Source organism: Staurois parvus, unplaced genomic scaffold (assembly GCF_062004578.1).
Source record: "Staurois parvus isolate SC_StPar_1 unplaced genomic scaffold, SC_StPar_1.0 ptg002221l, whole genome shotgun sequence".
Lineage (NCBI taxonomy): Eukaryota > Metazoa > Chordata > Amphibia > Anura > Ranidae > Staurois > Staurois parvus.
Genome location: NW_028320017.1, coordinates 169,095 through 189,396, shown reverse-complemented (window position 1 = coordinate 189,396; position 20,302 = coordinate 169,095).

Sequence of the window (20,302 nt, the reverse complement as noted above, 5' to 3'; positions counted from 1 at the left end):
CTTTCAGTTTACCTGATAGCTGCTGTTGGGCTCAAAGCCAAATTTAATCAAGACTTATCATATATATTGCCATTCAAGGCTTTAGAGGCATCTAGGAACAGCAAGGTCCTTTCCCCTACATTATCTGCTGCAGTTTGCAAGTTCACAGTCTATGAAGGATAATGGCAGTGGATTTTTGAGGCATGTGTTTGCCTTTCAAGTGAATGCAGAGAAGTAATTCCAGCTGCAATGAGACAATCAATTCTAAAAATGGCTCATGAAGGCAATCTAGGTGTGGCCTGGTATAGACAACCAAACAGAAACTGGTTCACAATTGTGCACTGTGCTTGCTCAATGGCAAAAATTAGAAGAAAGCAGCTGCTGAAGTCAGACATTTCTCCAAAGGAATAAAACATGGAATACAATCCAATTGGATGTATGCAGAGAATTAAAGTAGCACCAAAACATCAAAGATACTGGTTGGCAGTTTTTGATTTGTACTCAAAATGGCCACAGCTGGCTATAGCAGAAGTCATGGCCACTAAAGTTGTCATCACCGCCTTGGAGGGATGGTTCTCAAGGTGGGGCATAACCAGGGGCGGACTGACCGTTTGGAAACTCGGGCACTGCCCGAGGGCCTGGGGTCAGTAGGGGGCCCCATAAGATGCCTCTGGTACCTTTTTCTTAGGCTTTTTTGAGTTTGGGCAAGGACACAGGGGCCCCATGATCCCCTATTGCCCGGGGGGCCCCATGAGTTGTCAGTCCGCCCCTGGGCATAACACTGGAAATCATTACCAACAATGTTCCACGATTTATTTCAAAAGAGTCTGAGACCTTCCTTAACTCAAGAGAAAAAAGTACATCTTAACACCACAGTACCTTGCACAGGCCACTGGAGGAGTGGAACATTTTAACCAGACATTTAACATTGGCCTAGGACACATCTGCATGAGGGATGTCTCTTCAGCAAAGATATACCTACTGTCCTGCAACACCACAGGTCAGCTCCTTATAGCACCACTGAGGAATCGCCTGCAAAACCAATGATACTGTATGTCTTGATCTATGAACCCAATTCACAAGTTTGAAGCCACAAAATAAAGTAGCAGAACCCCTAAACCTACAGAGGCACCAGGTCAAAGAAAAAACATAGTGATGCAAAAAGAATCGCCAAGGTGGGGGGTGTAGCAATCGTGCACACAGAGATGGACGCGGTCATCCATTTTGCTCCAAACCCTCCATCTTGTATCTCTCCCTCCCTCTTCCCTCATCCCCCCTCCCTCTCTGTTGAGTGACACATGGTCCCTGGATGCTGAGTTCAAAAAGGCATCAAAGCCCAGCGGGAGAGCTCATGGCTATAAACCCCAATTAGCCTGGCCCCCAGATGTCTGCGAGACTTTGCTTGGAGAAGGATTGTAAAACCATAAACCAGTCCTTCACTGAGCCTCAAAGACATTCCAGATAAGCCATAAAGCAGACATCACTTTCAACACCCACTTTCCCCTATGATTACATATCTTGGACTATGAAAGATGTACACAAAAACCAGGCATATAATCAGATTGGTCTCTTTAATACAAGTCATCTGATATATTACATGCCCTATCTGGCATCAACAGGAGAGCAGAAAATGATATCTCCTTAACCATCCCAGCAGGTATGTCATATTTCATATCTAGACGTTCAGCAGATGATTCTGCGTATTAATCTACTAGTGGCAAGGCTGCTAAATGCACCGAGAGTAAGTTATGAACCATGATATCAACTGGGAGGGTTTTTGGTTCTAGCTTGGGTCTCCGCCCCAACACCCCTCCCCAAATGAGGCGATTGGTTCTCTGCTGTAATGAGACACCCTGCTGAGTTCCTAGAAAAAGGCTGTTATGCTTGAAGCAAAGAGAGCTGAGTTGAGCTAAGTTGAAGATTCTCCCTTTTAACATCAGAACAAACTTTGGGAGACAAAACACCCTTTTGGCTCAGGAAGCTTGATCTGCTTAAACCAGGATGTTTGGCAAGTACTTTACCTCCCTAAATTCCTTTCTGTTATCTCTTTCCTGTGTTATTGCTCTCTGTATATATATATATATTGGCTACATCTTTTATCTGTAAATATTTTTATTGCACCCTTTTGACCTTTTAGTAATAAATATTACTTTCTGAAAGTGTTGAACTGTTTCTAAAGCTCTTTAATGCAAACTAAGAACCCCTGTCTCTGAAGATCACTACTGTGTGTGTGTGTTTTAAACTTCCGTACATCTCTGCCTGCGGTGACAGTGGTATACAGACGCTTATGCAAACATCATAGTGTTATTGCTGATATTCAAATATATATATATATATAAAGTGCTAATATACTAAATAACACTAATAAATAAATAAATACTACTGTCCAAAAATTATATTGTCCACAATAAAAAATAAAATCAAATAAAATAAACAGAATAGACAAAAATCCTCCAGAAAGACAGTCCGCAAAAAAGGCTTCCAGCCGAATGTAGATCCAGTGATTATGGAGATCGAACCTCAAAAAAAGAGAGAAATCACATAGTGTGATACCATAAAAACGCATAAGGTAATAACAACATCACTGCAAAACGCATGTGAATCCCACTAAACCACACGTGGTCACCCATGCAGGTGAGTATAATGTGAGCTGTGCAAACCGCTATAAACACTCTCATGCCGTGTGCAAACCATGTAAACACGTGTCCACTTCTAAGTGTAAGGATAAAACACCCTTACCAGAACATGGATATAACACGCATGTAAGTCCCAATCCAAAAATGACTTTTCAAACTTAGCAAGTGGGAAATTCCTCCTCCATCACCATATAGATTCCCTCCAAAGCTGAGCAGATTATACTGATAAAGTTCATGTAAAAACTCATCCGGTCATGTCCTCAATGACTCCGGGTAATGCCGCCACAAACAGCAATAGGAAGCTCTTCAATACCACAAACATTTTATTGCATAAATGTCACATCATATTAAAATTTCGAACAGACCCTCCATAGATCCTCAGGAACACTCCTCCTGTGTCTCTGAATGGAATTTCCAGGATCCAACTTGGATAATGGAGAAGGAATTTCCCATTTGTATTAATCAGGCAATACCCTCAGGGAGACATCCCAAATTCATTCTGCAGCAGGACAGTGACCCCAAACAGCCAAAGTTATAAAGAAAAATCTTCAGCAAAAAGAAGGATGGGGAGTCCTTGAAGACATGGTATGGCCCTCACTGAGCCCCATTCAAACATCACTGAGTCAGTCTGCAATTACATAAAGCAGCAGAGATGGCAAAATCTCCACAACTGTCATAAGTTCTCTTAGATGTTTGGAACGACTCAACTGCCAAGTGCAAGAGTACCTAGGAGAGGTGATACCGTCTAAAGGTGTGGACACACCAAATATTGATTGGATAATAACAATTTTTTGCATATTTTATGAAAGCATCCTCACCTTACAGCTTTCTTTCACAGTTCTGTACATATTATGGGGTATATGATGGCATACCCTGTGTGTCAGTATATATCATACAGTAGGTAACACCCTCCTGGTCAGGTGCTAGGATTTGTATAGTTAGGATATGTATTGCTGTGTTTCTCTGCTTAGCAGAGAAGCTGTTAGGAAAATTTAATCGGGCTCTCTGATTAACAGAGTGCTGTGATGGATTAGTCCGGTCTGCTCATGATGCTCTGCTGCTGCTGAGTTTGGCTTGAGTTCTGCACCTTCAGGAAGCTATGAGAGCCTTCCAGAACCTGGGAGGGAACTAGGCAGATGGGAAGCATGAATATGGATACAGACCTGGCCAATTGTAGGGGAGGGTGGCCCCACTGCATGCTGGGAGTGGTAATTATGCTCTGTGAGCACATGAGTTTACTTTCTTCCCCGGAGAGGATTGCACCAAGCTAAGTTGGAGGCAGGCTTGCCTCACCTGGCACTTGCTTCCATGCGTGCCTAAGGTTGGCGACTTGAGGGCCTGAGGTTAGCAAGAGTGACCCTGGATCTACAGTAAGCTGACTGGGAGGAGCTGTCTGCCAAAGATCTGTCTGGTATTACTGGAGACAGTTGCTTGGAACATTGGAAGGAGGTTGCTATTCTGTCCTTGGACTTGTGAGTACAGACACTGAGAGATCTTGGTTACTCTGTGTGCATGACTACCCCTCTGGTGCCTAATAGTCAGCATGGGCTTGAGAAAAGGGCACACTGGGTGTGACATAAATGTACAGATTTGAGTAGCTGAAATGTGACCTGTATCAAAATTTAATTGTAAATTTAGTTCAGTCCTTATCATGAAAGAAATATTCAGTCATAGGCAGAGGCATATGGTCATCAATTAGCATCTGAAAAGAGACAGAGCTTCCTCAGGCTGGAAGTGACGCCTGGGTGCTAATAAGATTTTGTCACCTATATGTAATCAGACTTTGCCATCTTCCTGAAGCTGAAAAGAGAAACTCAGCCGTTTTGGCTTCATGACACCAGAGGGGCTCCGATCTGTCTAGGGAGCTCTGAAGTATATCCATACATCAAAGGAGTATGTTTCATCCCTCATAAAAGCTAAAATATTAGTTGCAGAGAGATGAAAATACTTCCTTCTGATGGGGCACTCTGTAGGCTACATCGGCATATAAAAACTATATTTGTGGCCTATGTAGAATGCCAGGAAAATGCAGGAAATGGTTATGTGGCGCTAAAGTGCGATAGCGGAACAGTGATTGGTACTGTCGCAATCGGACTGATGTGCTGGTATCGGAAATTCAATCCCCGACTTGGTGATTCAAGCCGGTCTTGGTCCAATTGACTTTGGGCAGTTCAGCACCCAGAACAGCCAGCGGGTACAGGAACAGCCCCCAGAGTCGATTGGTCAAGGACTAATGTCCAGCCTTCGTCCATATCCCCATAAATTGAGGACCCTGACATTTGGACTAGGTGATTCGTATGGAGCCAGTTCGGATTGCTGATTCTTCCTGACTTGCTCCAGTCGCAGGTGTTCTGAAGTGCTTGTCCAACTGTTGCTACTGCAAAGGACTTTGCTCAGTTCTATTACTTCTAGACTGCCACAGTCTGCTATGACAGGCCTTTACCTAAGGAGCTCAGCCCTGCAACTACCTCAAAAATGACTCCTAACCTACTTGTTACTACAATTTAAAGAGAAGCCTGCTATCTGCTTTTAGCCAGGACTTCGATACTGCTCAACTAAGAAATCAGCTAGATGTCCTCAATGTGAATAGTTCTAATTTTGGAGTATCCTACTAAATTCCCAATCCCTATTTCAACAATAAAACTCAAAAACAAACATCCCCTAGACTGGTCATTGAAGACAATGAGTGAAAGAGTGTGTATACATGGCTGTGGAAAATACTTTGTGCCTGGCTGTGGGATGAGACCTAGGCAAAAATACAAGTGGCTCCTCTGGGGGTAGCGCTACAAGTATGTGTTATCAACTTTAAATACTACATGAGAATGTAACATGTATAGTGGTCTCCTCAAAGCTTGGAGTCTCAGGAAAAGGCCAATCAGAGGGTGTTCAGAAGAGTGGACAGGCATACTGTCAAGGCAAGTAACCAACAAATGAAAGAAAGTAGATAACAGGCTGGAATAGTAACCAAATAAGCAGTGGGGATCACTGATGTCCCAATCCTTTGACTTCAACAAAACATTCAGCCTTTATATAAGGCACCCCATCAGAGATAAGAAACGTAACATCATCTGAGAAGAGATGACCTGCAAATACAGTGCAGAACCAGTGCAGCTCACAGAGGAACAGTGAAGACATATACCTTCATTCTATCCATGTCTGCTGGAGTTCTTTTCTTAATTGGAACTCCATTGGCCATGACATTCATTGGGCCCCCCTACGGGAAATGTAACATGTCATCCATCCCAGGTCTTGATATGTACAGTGCATACAGTGCAGAACCAGTGCAGCTCACAGTGAGGCCACATACCTTGATACTACCCATATCTACTGTGCCATTCATTGGGTGTCCATATTGGAATATTCATCTGTAACATGTCCTCATCCAGCCCGGGTCTTGATATGTACAGTGTATACAGTGCAGAACCAGTGCAGCTCACAGTGAGGCCACATACCTTGATACTATCCATATCTACTGTAAGTATTGTCTTGATTGGTACGCCACTGGCCGTGCCATTCATTGGGTGTCCATATTGGAATACTCATCTGTAACATGTCCTCATTTAGCCCGGGTCTTGCACTGTTAATGAACTTGTAACAAACAATTATCTTTTATTCCATACAGAGAAATGAGAAATCTGTTGCTGAGAGTCTCTTATTCCTCTCTGTTAGCGGAAGCTTTGAATATTGAGGTTGGCGAGCGGCCTTGTAATGCTGCTGCTTTCGTCCTAGCACAGCGGGATGTGGCCCTCTCATTAGTTATGTTCAGAGTTGGATGGGGCCTCTCAGAAGGTCACTGTCTGCTACAGCCAAATAATCATGGGATTTCTGTGCAAGCAGCAAAAAAGAATAATGATTCATTATTTCAGAAATGATTTCACCTTCCGTCTTCAAAACAGATGAAGCTTTCTGACTGCACAGAAATGAAGCAGCTCGAGCTTATTACTGGAGGTTACCCTTCACCGGAAGGTTCTCACATTACATTTTTAGCTGAGATGGTTTCTAGAGATCACCCAGCTTCCTCCTTCACCTTTCAACACTGGAGGAATGAGACAATGTTCCTGGAAAATGCTACCTTCCCACTAACCTTACTATTCATAACCGGCAAAATATTGAAGGAAGAAATCAGATCTGCTGAGAGATGGACTGCAGATCATATGACGATGGTGGCCATGATTACCAATAACCGAGGACACGGGCCACGATTCATAGGATGCCTGCTTATTTCTGATGTTTCTCGCCCACAAATGTCACATTTTGGTGGGATAAGCTGTCAGGTGTGAGTGCCGACCCCAGACATAATTATGTGGCTTGGGTTAACCCTTAGGGTTGTGCTTCTGCCCCTGAAGGGGGCGCTCTGACTTTAATGGTAAAAGGTGCCCAGAAAAAGTGTTGCCATTTCGTTCTACTTGAAGCTTCAATGTGTATCAGGAAGAAGAGCCTTCAGTGTGAACTGTGTACTTGGCTTCGGGGCAGATAGTCCATCAGCCATTTGTTCGCACTGCAGGCTTAACGATGTGCAAAATAATTCCAAGGATTCTCTCAGGGTTCAATATAATGGAATGCAGCTGATTCAGCAGGCTTTTCTCACTGCTTCTTTCCTTCAGGGCCAATCAGAAGACATCATTAAGGTGACCAGACTTGTTCAGGAGGTAGAAGATCTCACAAGAAGGAGATGTAATGAAGACTTGAAGCCGTATGAATGAGATGCCAGTGCAGGAGGTGACTTCAATGTATATTTCATGATTCTCCCAGACTGCGGCCTCTCTGGGACCTCATACACATCATTATTTTATTTCCACTTTCATTTCCAGACTTTTTCTTGGTGACTTTTAACATCTTTTCTGAAACCTCTTTACCCTCCATCAGTTTATTGCAGTGTGACATTTCTATTACATTACGAGGCTTTTTCCTCACCCAGCGGAGCGCAGACATTGTTCCATCAACTGTCAGTTTAGGCGCTCTGCGCCCCACTTTTCCCAGCGGAGGCTACAAAATGTTCCCCTGGAAGGGACAGATCCAGAACATATGTAACTTGTGTTCACAGCCATCTGGCCAGCCCAGGGCTCAGCATCACAAATCCACACATGGCCTCTCTTTAATAAAAAAATAAACTCTCTGAGGACTTTCCTTAGACAGGCCAAACACCCGGCAAGGAGAGCTGGCCATGGAGCCCACCCTCTCCTCCACCAATCAACAGGATACGACTCAAAGCCAACATCTTCCTCTGAAGCCTGAAGAGACCACCATGTCCATGGAAGTAGATATACGCCTTCCCGGCCTCCAATATGGAGCTATCACTGAGTATATGACCGCCAGTGGCCGTGACAGAGAGGACTCACTGGGCCCGAAAGGTGAAGAAGAACAACTAGACATCGAATATAATACTATACACTGATTATAGAACTAGACATCGAATATAATACAACTATACACTGATTATAGAACTAGACATCGAATATAATACTATACACTGATTATAGAACCAGACATCGAATATAATACAACTATACACTGATTATAGAACTAGACATCGAATATAATACTATACACTGATTATAGAACTAGACATCGAATATAATACAACTATACACTGATTATAGAACTAGACATCGAATATAATACAACTATACACTGATTATAGAACTAGACATCGAATATAATACAACTATACACTGATTATAGAACTAGACATCGAATATAATACTATACACTGATTATAGAAATAGACATCGAATATAATACAACTATACACTGATTATAGAACTAGACATCGAATATAATACAACTATACACTGATTATAGAACTAGACATCGAATATAATACAACTATACACTGATTATAGAACTAGACATCGAATATAATACAACTATACACTGATTATAGAACTAGACATCGAATATAATACAACTATACACTGATTATAGAACTAGACATCGAATATAATACAACTATACACTGATTATAGAACTAGACATCGAATATAATACAACTATACACTGATTATAGAACCAGACATCGAATATAATACAACTATACACTGATTATAGAACTAGACATCGAATATAATACAACTATACACTGATTATAGAACTAGACATCGAATATAATACAACTATACACTGATTATAGAACTAGACATCGAATATAATACTATACACTGATTATAGAACTAGACATCGAATATAATACAACTATACACTGATTATAGAACCAGACATCGAATATAATACAACTATACACTGATTATAGAACTAGACATCGAATATAATACTATACACTGATTATAGAACTAGACATCGAATATAATACAACTATACACTGATTATAGAACTAGACATCGAATATAATACAACTATACACTGATTATAGAACTAGACATCGAATATAATACAACTATACACTGATTATAGAACTAGACATCGAATATAATACAACTATACACTGATTATAGAACCAGACATCGAATATAATACAACTATACACTGATTATAGAACTAGACATCGAATATAATACAACTATACACTGATTATAGAACTAGACATCGAATATAATACTATACACTGATTATAGAACTAGACATCGAATATAATACAACTATACACTGATTATAGAACTAGACATCGAATATAATACAACTATACACTGATTATAGAACTAGACATCGAATATAATACAACTATACACTGATTATAGAACTAGACATCGAATATAATACAACTATACACTGAATATAATAGAACTAGACATCGAATATAATACAACTATACACTGATTATAGAACTAGACATCGAATATAATACAACTATACACTGATTATAGAACCAGACATCGAATATAATACAACTATACACTGATTGTAGAACTAGACATCGAATATAATACAACTATACACTGATTATAGAACCAGACATCGAATATAATACAACTATACACTGATTATAGAACTAGACATCGAATATAATACAACTATACACTGATTATAGAACTAGACATCGAATATAATATAACTATACACTGAATATAATAGAACTAGACATCGAATATAATACAACTATACACTGATTATAGAACTAGACATCGAATATAATACAACTATACACTGATTATAGAACTAGACATCGAATATAATACAACTATACACTGATTATAGAACTAGACATCGAATATAATACAACTATACACTGATTATAGAACTAGACATCGAATATAATACAACTATACACTGATTATAGAACTAGACATCGAATATAATACAACTATACACTGATTATAGAACTAGACATCGAATATAATACTATACACTGATTGTAGAACTAGACATCGAATATAATACTATACACTGAATATAATACAACTACACATCGAATATGAAGAGATAAAGTATAGGAAAAGGTTCCAGATGAGAAGGGACAGAATAGGTGAAGTGTCCGGAGAAGTTCTGGATGAGAAGGGAGAGAATAGATGAACTACTGGGAGAGGATCTGGATGAGAAGGGACAGAATAGGTGAAGTGCCGGGAGAGGTTCCGGATGAGAAGGGACAGAATAGATGAAGTGTTGGGAGACGTTCTGGAAGAGAAGGGACAGAATCAGTGAAGTACCCGGAGAGGTTCTGGATGAGAAGGGACAGAAGAGATGAAGTATACGGAAATGTTCCAGATGAGAAGGGACAGAATATGTGAAGTACCTGGAGAGGTTCTGGATCAGTAGGGACAGAATAGGTGAACTACTGGGAGAGGTTCTGGATGAGAAGGGACAGAATAGATGAAGTATGGGGAAAGGTTCTGGATGAGAAGGGACAGAATAAGTGAAGTGTCAGGAGAGGTTGTGGATGAGAAGGGACAGAATAGATGAAGTATAGGGAAAGGTTCTGGATGAGAAGGGACAGAATAGATGAAGTATATGGAAAGGTTCTGGATGAGAAGGGACAGAATAGATGAACTACTGGGAGAGGTTCTGGATGAGAAGGGACAGAATAGGTGAAGTGCCGGGAGAGGTTCTGGATGAGTAGGGACAGAATAGATGAACTACTGGGAGAGGTTCTGGATGATAAGGGACAGAATAGATGAAGTATAGGGAAAGGTTCTGGATGAGAAGGGACAGAATCGGTGAAGTACCTGGAGAGGTTCTGGATGAGAAGGGACACAAGAGATGAAGTACAGGGAGAGGTACTGGATGAGAAGGGACAGAATCGGTGAAGTACCCGGAGAGGTTCTGGATGAGAAGGGACAGAATCGGTGAAGTACCCGGAGAGGTTCTGGATGAGAAGGGACAGAATAGGTAAAATGCCCGGGAGAGGTTCTGGATGAGAAGGGACATAATAGGGGAAATACCCGGAGAGGTTCTGGATGAGAAGGGACAGAAGAGATGAAGTATACGGAAATGTTCCAGATGAGAAGGGACAGAATATGTGAAGTACCTGGAGAGGTTCTGGATCAGTAGGGACAGAATAGGTGAACTACTGGGAGAGGTTCTGGATGAGAAGGGACAGAATAGATGAAGTATGGGGAAAGGTTCTGGATGAGAAGGGACAGAATAAGTGAAGTGTCAGGAGAGGTTGTGGATGAGAAGGGACAGAATAGATGAAGTATAGGGAAAGGTTCTGGATGAGAAGGGACAGAATAGATGAAGTATATGGAAAGGTTCTGGATGAGAAGGGACAGAATAGATGAACTACTGGGAGAGGTTCTGGATGAGAAGGGACAGAATAGGTGAAGTGCCGGGAGAGGTTCTGGATGAGTAGGGACAGAATAGATGAACTACTGGGAGAGGTTCTGGATGATAAGGGACAGAATAGATGAAGTATAGGGAAAGGTTCTGGATGAGAAGGGACAGAATCGGTGAAGTACCTGGAGAGGTTCTGGATGAGAAGGGACACAAGAGATGAAGTACAGGGAGAGGTACTGGATGAGAAGGGACAGAATCGGTGAAGTACCCGGAGAGGTTCTGGATGAGAAGGGACAGAATCGGTGAAGTACCCGGAGAGGTTCTGGATGAGAAGGGACAGAATAGGTAAAATGCCCGGGAGAGGTTCTGGATGAGAAGGGACATAATAGGGGAAATACCCGGAGAGGTTCTGGATGAGAAGGGACAGAAGAGATGAAGTATACGGAAATGTTCCAGATGAGAAGGGACAGAATATGTGAAGTACCTGGAGAGGTTCTGGATCAGTAGGGACAGAATAGGTGAACTACTGGGAGAGGTTCTGGATGAGAAGGGACAGAATAGATGAAGTATGGGGAAAGGTTCTGGATGAGAAGGGACAGAATAAGTGAAGTGTCAGGAGAGGTTGTGGATGAGAAGGGACAGAATAGATGAAGTATAGGGAAAGGTTCTGGATGAGAAGGGACAGAATAGATGAAGTATATGGAAAGGTTCTGGATGAGAAGGGACAGAATAGATGAACTACTGGGAGAGGTTCTGGATGAGAAGGGACAGAATAGGTGAAGTGCCGGGAGAGGTTCTGGATGAGTAGGGACAGAATAGATGAACTACTGGGAGAGGTTCTGGATGATAAGGGACAGAATAGATGAAGTATAGGGAAAGGTTCTGGATGAGAAGGGACAGAATCGGTGAAGTACCTGGAGAGGTTCTGGATGAGAAGGGACACAAGAGATGAAGTACAGGGAGAGGTACTGGATGAGAAGGGACAGAATCGGTGAAGTACCCGGAGAGGTTCTGGATGAGAAGGGACAGAATCGGTGAAGTACCCGGAGAGGTTCTGGATGAGAAGGGACAGAATAGGTAAAATGCCCGGGAGAGGTTCTGGATGAGAAGGGACATAATAGGGGAAATACCCGGAGAGGTTCTGGATGAGAAGGGACAGAATCGGTGAAGTACCCGGAGAGGTTCTGGATGAGAAGGGACAGAATCGGTGAAGTACCCGGAGAGGTTCTGGATGAGAAGGGACATAATCGGTGAAATGCTCGGGAGAGGTTCTGGATGAGAAGGGACAAAATAGGTGAAATGCCCAGGAGAGCTTCTGGATGAGAAGGGACAGAACAGGTGAAGTACCCGGTTGAGGTTCTGGATGAGAAGGGACAGAATCGGTGAAGTACCCAGAGAGGTTCTGGATGAGAAGGGACATAATCGGTGAAATGCTCGGGAGAGGTTCTGGATGAGAAGGGACAAAATAGGTGAAATGCCCAGGAGAGCTTCTGGATGAGAAGGGACAGAACAGGTGAAGTACCCGGTTGAGGTTCTGGATGAGAAGGGACAGAACAGGTGAAGTACCCGGAGAGGTTCTGGATGAGAAGGGACAGAATTGGTGAAGTACCCGGAGAGGTTCTGGATGAGAAGGGACAGAATTGGTGAAGTACCCGGAGAGGTTCTGGATGAGAAGGGACATAATAGGTGAAGTACCCGGAGAGGTTCTGGATGAGAAGGGTCAGGATAGGCCTTGCCTTAATTCATTTTTTTGTATTCTCCCTCTTCTTGCTCGGCACTCCTGTCCCTGTTGAGTTCTTGCTAAGCAGACCATGGGATGGTAGAGAAGGGAGCCCCTCCCCCACTGCTCCCTCTTCTCCCTGTCCATGTGGGTGGGGCATGTGGTCCTACATTGGAAAATGCTCATATTTGGGGAGATAGTTTATGGTCTCTTATGTTTCTTTTTAGGTTTTTGGAGGATTCCTTTCCAGTATTTCTACTTTATTTATGAGGGTGATGAAAAGTAGCGATCGGCCAATCTGAGTTCAATTCACGAAGAGTGGGAAATTATCAGCCACTTTGAATGACAAAATGCCTTTATTTGAAAAAAAATATGGGACCCATAGATACATTGGGGAGGAGTTACTAAAACCAGAGCACTCCGAATCTGGAGCAGCTCTGCATGGGAGCCAATCAGCTTCTAACTTCCATTTGTTCAATGAAGCTTTGAAGATAAAACCTGGAAGCTGATTGGTTTCTATGAGGAGCTGCAGCAGATTCTGAGTGCTCTGGTTTTAGTAAATAATTCTCATTAAATCTCAGAGGAACAATGAATAGCAGTGTAAGCTGGACTCTCTCTCCTCCCTTCCCCCCCTCCACTCTCCTCCCTCCCCTATCCCCCCTCCCCTCCTCCTCCCTTCTTCTCCCTTCCCCCCCTCCCCTCTCCCCCCCCTTCTCCTCCCTCCCCTCCCCTCTCCTTTTTTCTCCTCTCCCCTTCCCCTCCTCCCCTCCCATCACCTCTCCTCTCCTCTTCTCTCCTCCTCTCTCCTCTCCTCTCCTCTCCTCTCCCCTCCCCTCTCCTCCCCTCCTCCCTTCCCTCCCCTCTCCTTTCCCCCCCCTCTCTCCCCCTTACCCTCCTCCCCTCCCCTCTCCTCCCCTCTCCGCTCCTCCCCTCTCCTTCCCTCTTCTCTCCTCTCTTCCCCTCTCCCCTTTCCTCCCCTCTCCCCTGCCCTCTCCCTCTCCTCCCCTCTCCTCCCCTCTCCCCCCCTCTCTCTCCTCTCCCCTTTCGTCTCCTCCCCTCTCCTCTCTCTCCTCTCCTCCCCTCTCCCCCCCTCCTCTATCCCTTGTACATCCGCTCTCCCCTGTACATCCCCTCTCACTTGTACATCCGCTCTCCCCTGTACATCCCCTCTCCCGTGTACATCCCCTCTCCCCTGTACATCCCCTATCCCTTGTACATCCACTCTCCCTTGTACATCCACTCTCCCTTGTACATCCGCTCTCCCCTGTACATCCCCTCTCCCCTGTACATCCGCTCTCCCTTGTACATCCCCTATTCCTTGTACATCCCCTCTCCCCTGTACATCCGCTCTCCCCTGTACATCCGCTCTCCCTTGTACATCCCCTATCCCTTGTACATCCGCTCTCCCCTGTACATCTCCTCTCCCCTGTACATCCGCTCTCCCTTGTACATCCACTCTCCCTTGTTCATCCGCTCTCCCCTGTACATCCCCTCTCCCCTGTACATCTGCTCTCCCCTGTACATCCGCTCTCCCCTGTACATCCCCTCTCCCCTGTACAGCCCCTCTCCCCTGTACATCCGCTCTCCCCTGTACATCCCTTATCCCTTGTACATCCCCTCTCCCCTGTAAATCTGCTCTCCCCTGTACATCTCCTCTCCCCTGTACATCCCCTCTCCCCTGTACATCCCCTATCCCTTGTACATCCCCTCTCCCCTGTACATCCCCTCTCCCCTGTACATCCCCTATCCCTTGTACATCCGCTCTCCCCTGTACATCCCCTCTCCCCTGTACATCCTCTATCCCTTGTACATCCGCTCTCCCCTGAACTTCCCCTCTCCCCTGTACATCCCCTCTCCCCTGTACATCCGCTCTCCCCTGTACATCCCCTCTCCCCTGTACATCCCCTATCCCTTTTACATCCGCTCTCCCCTGTACATCCCCTCTCCCCTCTACATCCGCTCTCCCCTGTACATCCCCTCTACCCTGTACATCTGCTCTCTCCTGTACATCCCCTCTCCCCTGTACATCCGCTCTCCCCTGTACATCCCCTCTACCCTGTACATCTGCTCTCTCCTGTACATCCCCTCTACCCTGTACATCCCCTATCCCTTGTTTATCCGCTCTCCCCTGTACATCTCCTCTCCCCTGTACATCCCCTCTACCCTGTACATCTGCTCTCCCCTGTACATCCCCTCTCCCCTGTACATCTCCTTTCCCCTGTACATCCGCTCTCCCCTGTACATCCGCTCTCCCCTGTACATCCCCTCTCCCCTGTACATCTCCTCTCCCTTGTACATCCCCTCTCCCCTGTACATCCCCTATTCCTTGTACATCCCCTCTCCCCTGTACATCCCCGCTCCTGTGTACATCTGCTCTCCCCTGTACATCCCCTCTCCCCTGTACTTCCGCTCTCTCCTGTACATCCCCTCTCCCCTGTACTTCTGCTCTCTCCTGTACATCCCCTCTCCCCTGTACTTCCGCTCTCCCCTGTACATCCCCTCTCCCCTGTACTTCTGCTCTCTCCTGTACATCCCCTCTCCCCTGTACTTCCGCTCTCCCGTGTACATCTGCTCTCCCCTGTACATCCCCTCTCCCCTGTACTTCCGCTCTCCCGTGTACATCTGCTCTCCCCTGTACATCCCCTCTCCCCTGTACTTCCGCTCTCTCCTGTACATTCCCTCTCCCCTTGTACTTCCGCTCTCTCCTGTACATCCCCTCTCCCCTGTAAATCTGCTCTCCCCTGTACATCCCCTCTGAATTCTGTTTATTTGGTGGTTATTTTGTCATCACTTCAGATACCGTGGAGAGACATATTGGACACACAAGGATTTCTTTTTGGGACATTATTTTGCAAAAATATCTTTTTCACAAAGCTTAGACAATAAAACAGAACAAAAGGAAACAAAATGCACTTATTCTTTTTTTTCTTGAGCAGTGTTAGTTTAAAAACACAAAGTGTTACTGCGGATAAAAATGTTCATCTTATTCTGTGATTTGTCCCGTTTAAAATGACGCCAAAAGGATGATATTGGTACAAAGCAAAACAAAGCAATCTGGGAAATAAATGAACGGGGAAGGAGAACAAGGAGTTAATGAAGGCTGCTTAGGGTAAACTAATGATTAATAAAGAGTTCAAAACAGGAAAATAAAAAAAAAAATTTTTTTTTACTTTTTGACTTTTATGCCAGATTCACATATGTGTGGCCCTGCAGACATGAGAGCCCATTCATTTGAATGGACTCCCCTGCCCTGGGACACGCAGGCAAGAAGTCCCTGCACTTCTGTGGAAATAGTCCACACCGGAGCCAAGGTTCCCAGTACGGCTGCAATTTCAGGTGCGTGTGACGTGCCACTAGAATGAATGCCCCCCCCCCCCAATAGGTCCCACATTCCTCAGTGTGGGTGGTGCAGCTGCAGGTATTTGTACGGGTCCCACCGCGGCACCACCCACACTGATGTGAACCGAGCCTTAAGGTTGCTTTAACGGTCATCATTTGCAGATTGAAGTTCATCCGTGAATGAAACAGAGAAGAAATGAAAGTAACAATGGTACTTAACCCCTCCCCCTCCTGAGGCTTTACTCCCCTTCCTGACCAGGCCATTTTTTGCGTTACGGCACTGCGTTACTTCAACTGACAATTGCGCGATCATGCAACGCCGCACCCAGATGAATTTTTTTTTCCCCACAAATTGAGCTTTCTTTCGGTGGTATTTGATCACCAGTGCATGTTTGACAATTTTGAGAAAAAAACATTTTTGTGCTCAGTGCTGCCAATCTGTGCCCATCAGTGCTGCCAATCTGTGCCCTGCAGTGCTGCCAATCTGTGCCCATCAGTGCTGCCAATCTGTGTCTTGCAGTGCTGCCAATCTGTGCCCTGCAGTGCTGCCACTCTGTGCCCATCAATGCTGCCTATCTGTGCCCATCAATGCTGCAAACTGTGCCCTGCAGTGTCCGTCAGTGCTGCCAATCTGTGCCCATCAGTGTTGCCAACTATGCCCGTCAATGCTGCCAATCTGTGCACTGCAGTGCCCATTAGTGCTGCCAATCTGTGCCTGTCAGTGCTGCCAATCAGTGCCCTGCAGTGCTGCCAATCTGTGCCCATCAATGCTGCCAATCTGTGCCCAACAGTGCTGCAAACTGTGCCCTGCAGTGTCCCTCAGTGCTGCCAATCTATGCCCATCAGTGCTGCCAACTGTGCCTGTCAGTGCTGCCAATCTGTGCCCATTAGTGCTGCCAATCTGTGCCCATCAGTGCTGCCAATCTGTGCCCATCAGTGCTGCCAATCTGTGTCTTGCAGTGTTGCCAATCTGTGCCCTGCAGTGCTGCCACTCTGTGCCCATCAATGCTGCCTATCTGTGCCCATCAATGCTGCAAACTGTGCCCTGCAGTGTCCCTCAGTGCTGCCTATCTGTGCCCATCAGTGTTGCCAACTATGCCCGTCAATGCTGCCAATCTGTGCACTGCAGTGCCCATTAGTGCTGCCAATCTGTGCCTGTCAGTGCTGCCAATCAGTGCCCTGCAGTGCTGCCAATCTGTGCCCATCAATGCTGCCAATCTGTCCCCATCAGTGCTGCAAACTGTGCCCTGCAGTGTCCCTCAGTGCTGCCAATCTGTGCCCATCAGTGCTGCCAACTGTGCCTGTCAGTGCTGCCAATCTGTGCCCATTAGTGCTGCCAATCTGTGCCCATCAGTGCTGCCAATCTGTGCCCAGCAGTGCTGCCTATCGGTGTCCATCAGTGCCTCATATCAGTACAGTCCCAGTACCTCCTCATCAATGCCCTCCAGTGCTGCTTCATCAGTGCAGCCTCATCAACACACAGTGAAGGAGAAAAATTACCTGTTTGCAAAATGTTATAATAGAAAGTAGCAAAAAATAAAACCTCCAGTTGTGATTAAATACCACCAAAAGAAAGCTCCAATTGTGTAAAAAAAAATGATAAATTCATATGGGTACAGCGTTGCATGACCGTGCAATTGTCATTCAAAGTGCAAAGGCGCTGAAAGCTGATCATTGGCCTGGGCAGGAAGGGGGAGTGCCCGGTAGGCGAGGGGTCAACCAGGGATAGTGGGCCTAACAAGTATATGCCTAACATTTAATGTATCTATTGGGATTTGGCTGCTCTGTTCACCCTTCCTCCTCCTTTATAGGGCTGGCAAAGTCCCCTTATTGGCCATTCTGAGCATGCTGCCTATAGTTTAAGGGCCATGCAGTGTATTATCATTTACAAACATTCTCCTGGGTGAATCTGCACATAAATTCACCTTGAATCTCAGACCTGCTGGATTGGCCTCAGACCCATGGCAGCTGTAAACTCCTTCATGACCATGGGAGAATGGAGCATGCTTTCCACAATGGCAAAATATCAGATTATATAGAAATATTGATGTATGTTCCACCGATGATCAAATATCTACGTGTGTCAAGTTGGGTTTTGGTCTGTTTAGCATTCCAAATACATTTCTGATATTTTGTGACCTTTACATAGTGATCTGTGGATGCTAAATGCACTGGTACTTTTTCAGATCCTATATATATATATATACCACACTACTGGTCAGTAAAGGACCGAGAAAAGAGAGGATTGGGTGGCCAGCGAGGGACAGTTAGGTGCTCCTACATACGTGTCCTCCCTGTCCTGCCACAACCTCCCTGATAGAAATGCCTCTCAGCCAGGCTCAGGCCAAGCTTCCAGATTATCCAAACAAATGACAGCGAAATGAATCGACATTTGCCTATCCCGAGATATTGATACACTTGTGCCATGGGTGGGTTCCCTGCCCCTTCTGGGGTCATTTTTCCAGACACAGATCTGCATTCAGAAAATTTATTTGAGCAAGAAAGTGAGCTGAGAATTTCTTCTTGACGTCTTTATAAAGTGCACGAAAGTTTCTAACCCCCCATCCCCCCTCACCATATCCAATGTACAGGCGGCATTGTTCATTCCTGTTCACATGGAGTCTACATGAAGGAATCCACTTCAACCTAAAGCTGTTTTCCTTGTAAGTCACAATTGCACTTGTCAGGAACAAGCAGAATTTCCTCTCTATTAAATGCCGGTGATTATAGATTTTTTGATTGGGTTTCAGTCTGAGTAGTTGTGTGCAAGTAATGACTTCTCATCTTTACATCAATTTTGCTGTTTAATTGTCTTGATCAAATGAGTCAAAACAACAGTTAAATCTCCAGGGTGGAAGGATTTTGCTGAAAGGAATTTTATTCATGTGGAATTTTATACAAATGCTGGAGTGGCGGGCGAGATCACACCTTCCATTCTTCTGATCCAAACCTCCCAAAATATCAACCAAATCGACTGTCCGACATTAAATCGGTTTCTGAGAACAGACTATAAACCTTCTGTGAATTGTCACCTTGTCCTGTCTGTGGGAAGGTAGGTCATATATATAAGTATGGCCATTGATGAAGGTCACCTCACCATACCCTGACAAATCTGAAGACCTCCAAATCTTCTGATGCCCCTTGCCTGGTCCCTAAGGTGGAATTCCAGCTCAGACATTGATAATTTACATTTTATATGAACTTCTCGAAGGTCAGGACCACCATTGGAGTGCTAGTGCTGTGACAGTTATCACCAGGACAGAAATTGAAGGAAAAGGCGGGATATCTCCTCATTTATGGGACATAATATGATAGTCAATTGAACCTTCAAGAATTTTTAATCCTTCCCCCACTCTGTAGGAAAAAACCCCATTTGGACTAGAGTAACATTTTAAGTATGTTTCTTTGGTGTGATGACCAGGATAATATGTAGATGTCAACTTCCAGTAGCTGGGCAAGTGATCTGCAGCCAGGTGAGAGGTCCACCACTGTCAGAACTGGGTTGTAGGCAGCGAGGAGTCACACAGCACACAGATTCTCCAGAAGACCCAGCCACTGTGGGAGCTCCTTCCTGTTGGCTCCCCAAGTACTTCAGATCCAGGGGGATGGCAGCCTGTATCCTGAAGCCTGGGATCCATCCGGCCGTTCCGCTGTATTACCAGACCTACCCTGGACTTCCCTGAGAGGGACGCTGTCTATGAAGATCATCACAAGCAACTGTTTGTAGTCTGAATTGGTTTACTGAAGTAGTGATCCTAACCTAGACTCTCTGCTCTTCTGGAGTCTTACAGGTGGGGGCACTCAGAATCTGGGGCATCTGTGCATGGCAGCCAATCAGCTTCTAACTTCAGCTTGTTCCATTAAGCTTTGACAATAAAACATGGAAGCTGATTGGTTTCTATGCAGAGCTGCACCAGACTCTGTCTGCTCCAGTTTTAGTACATATTGCCATTGGGACTAT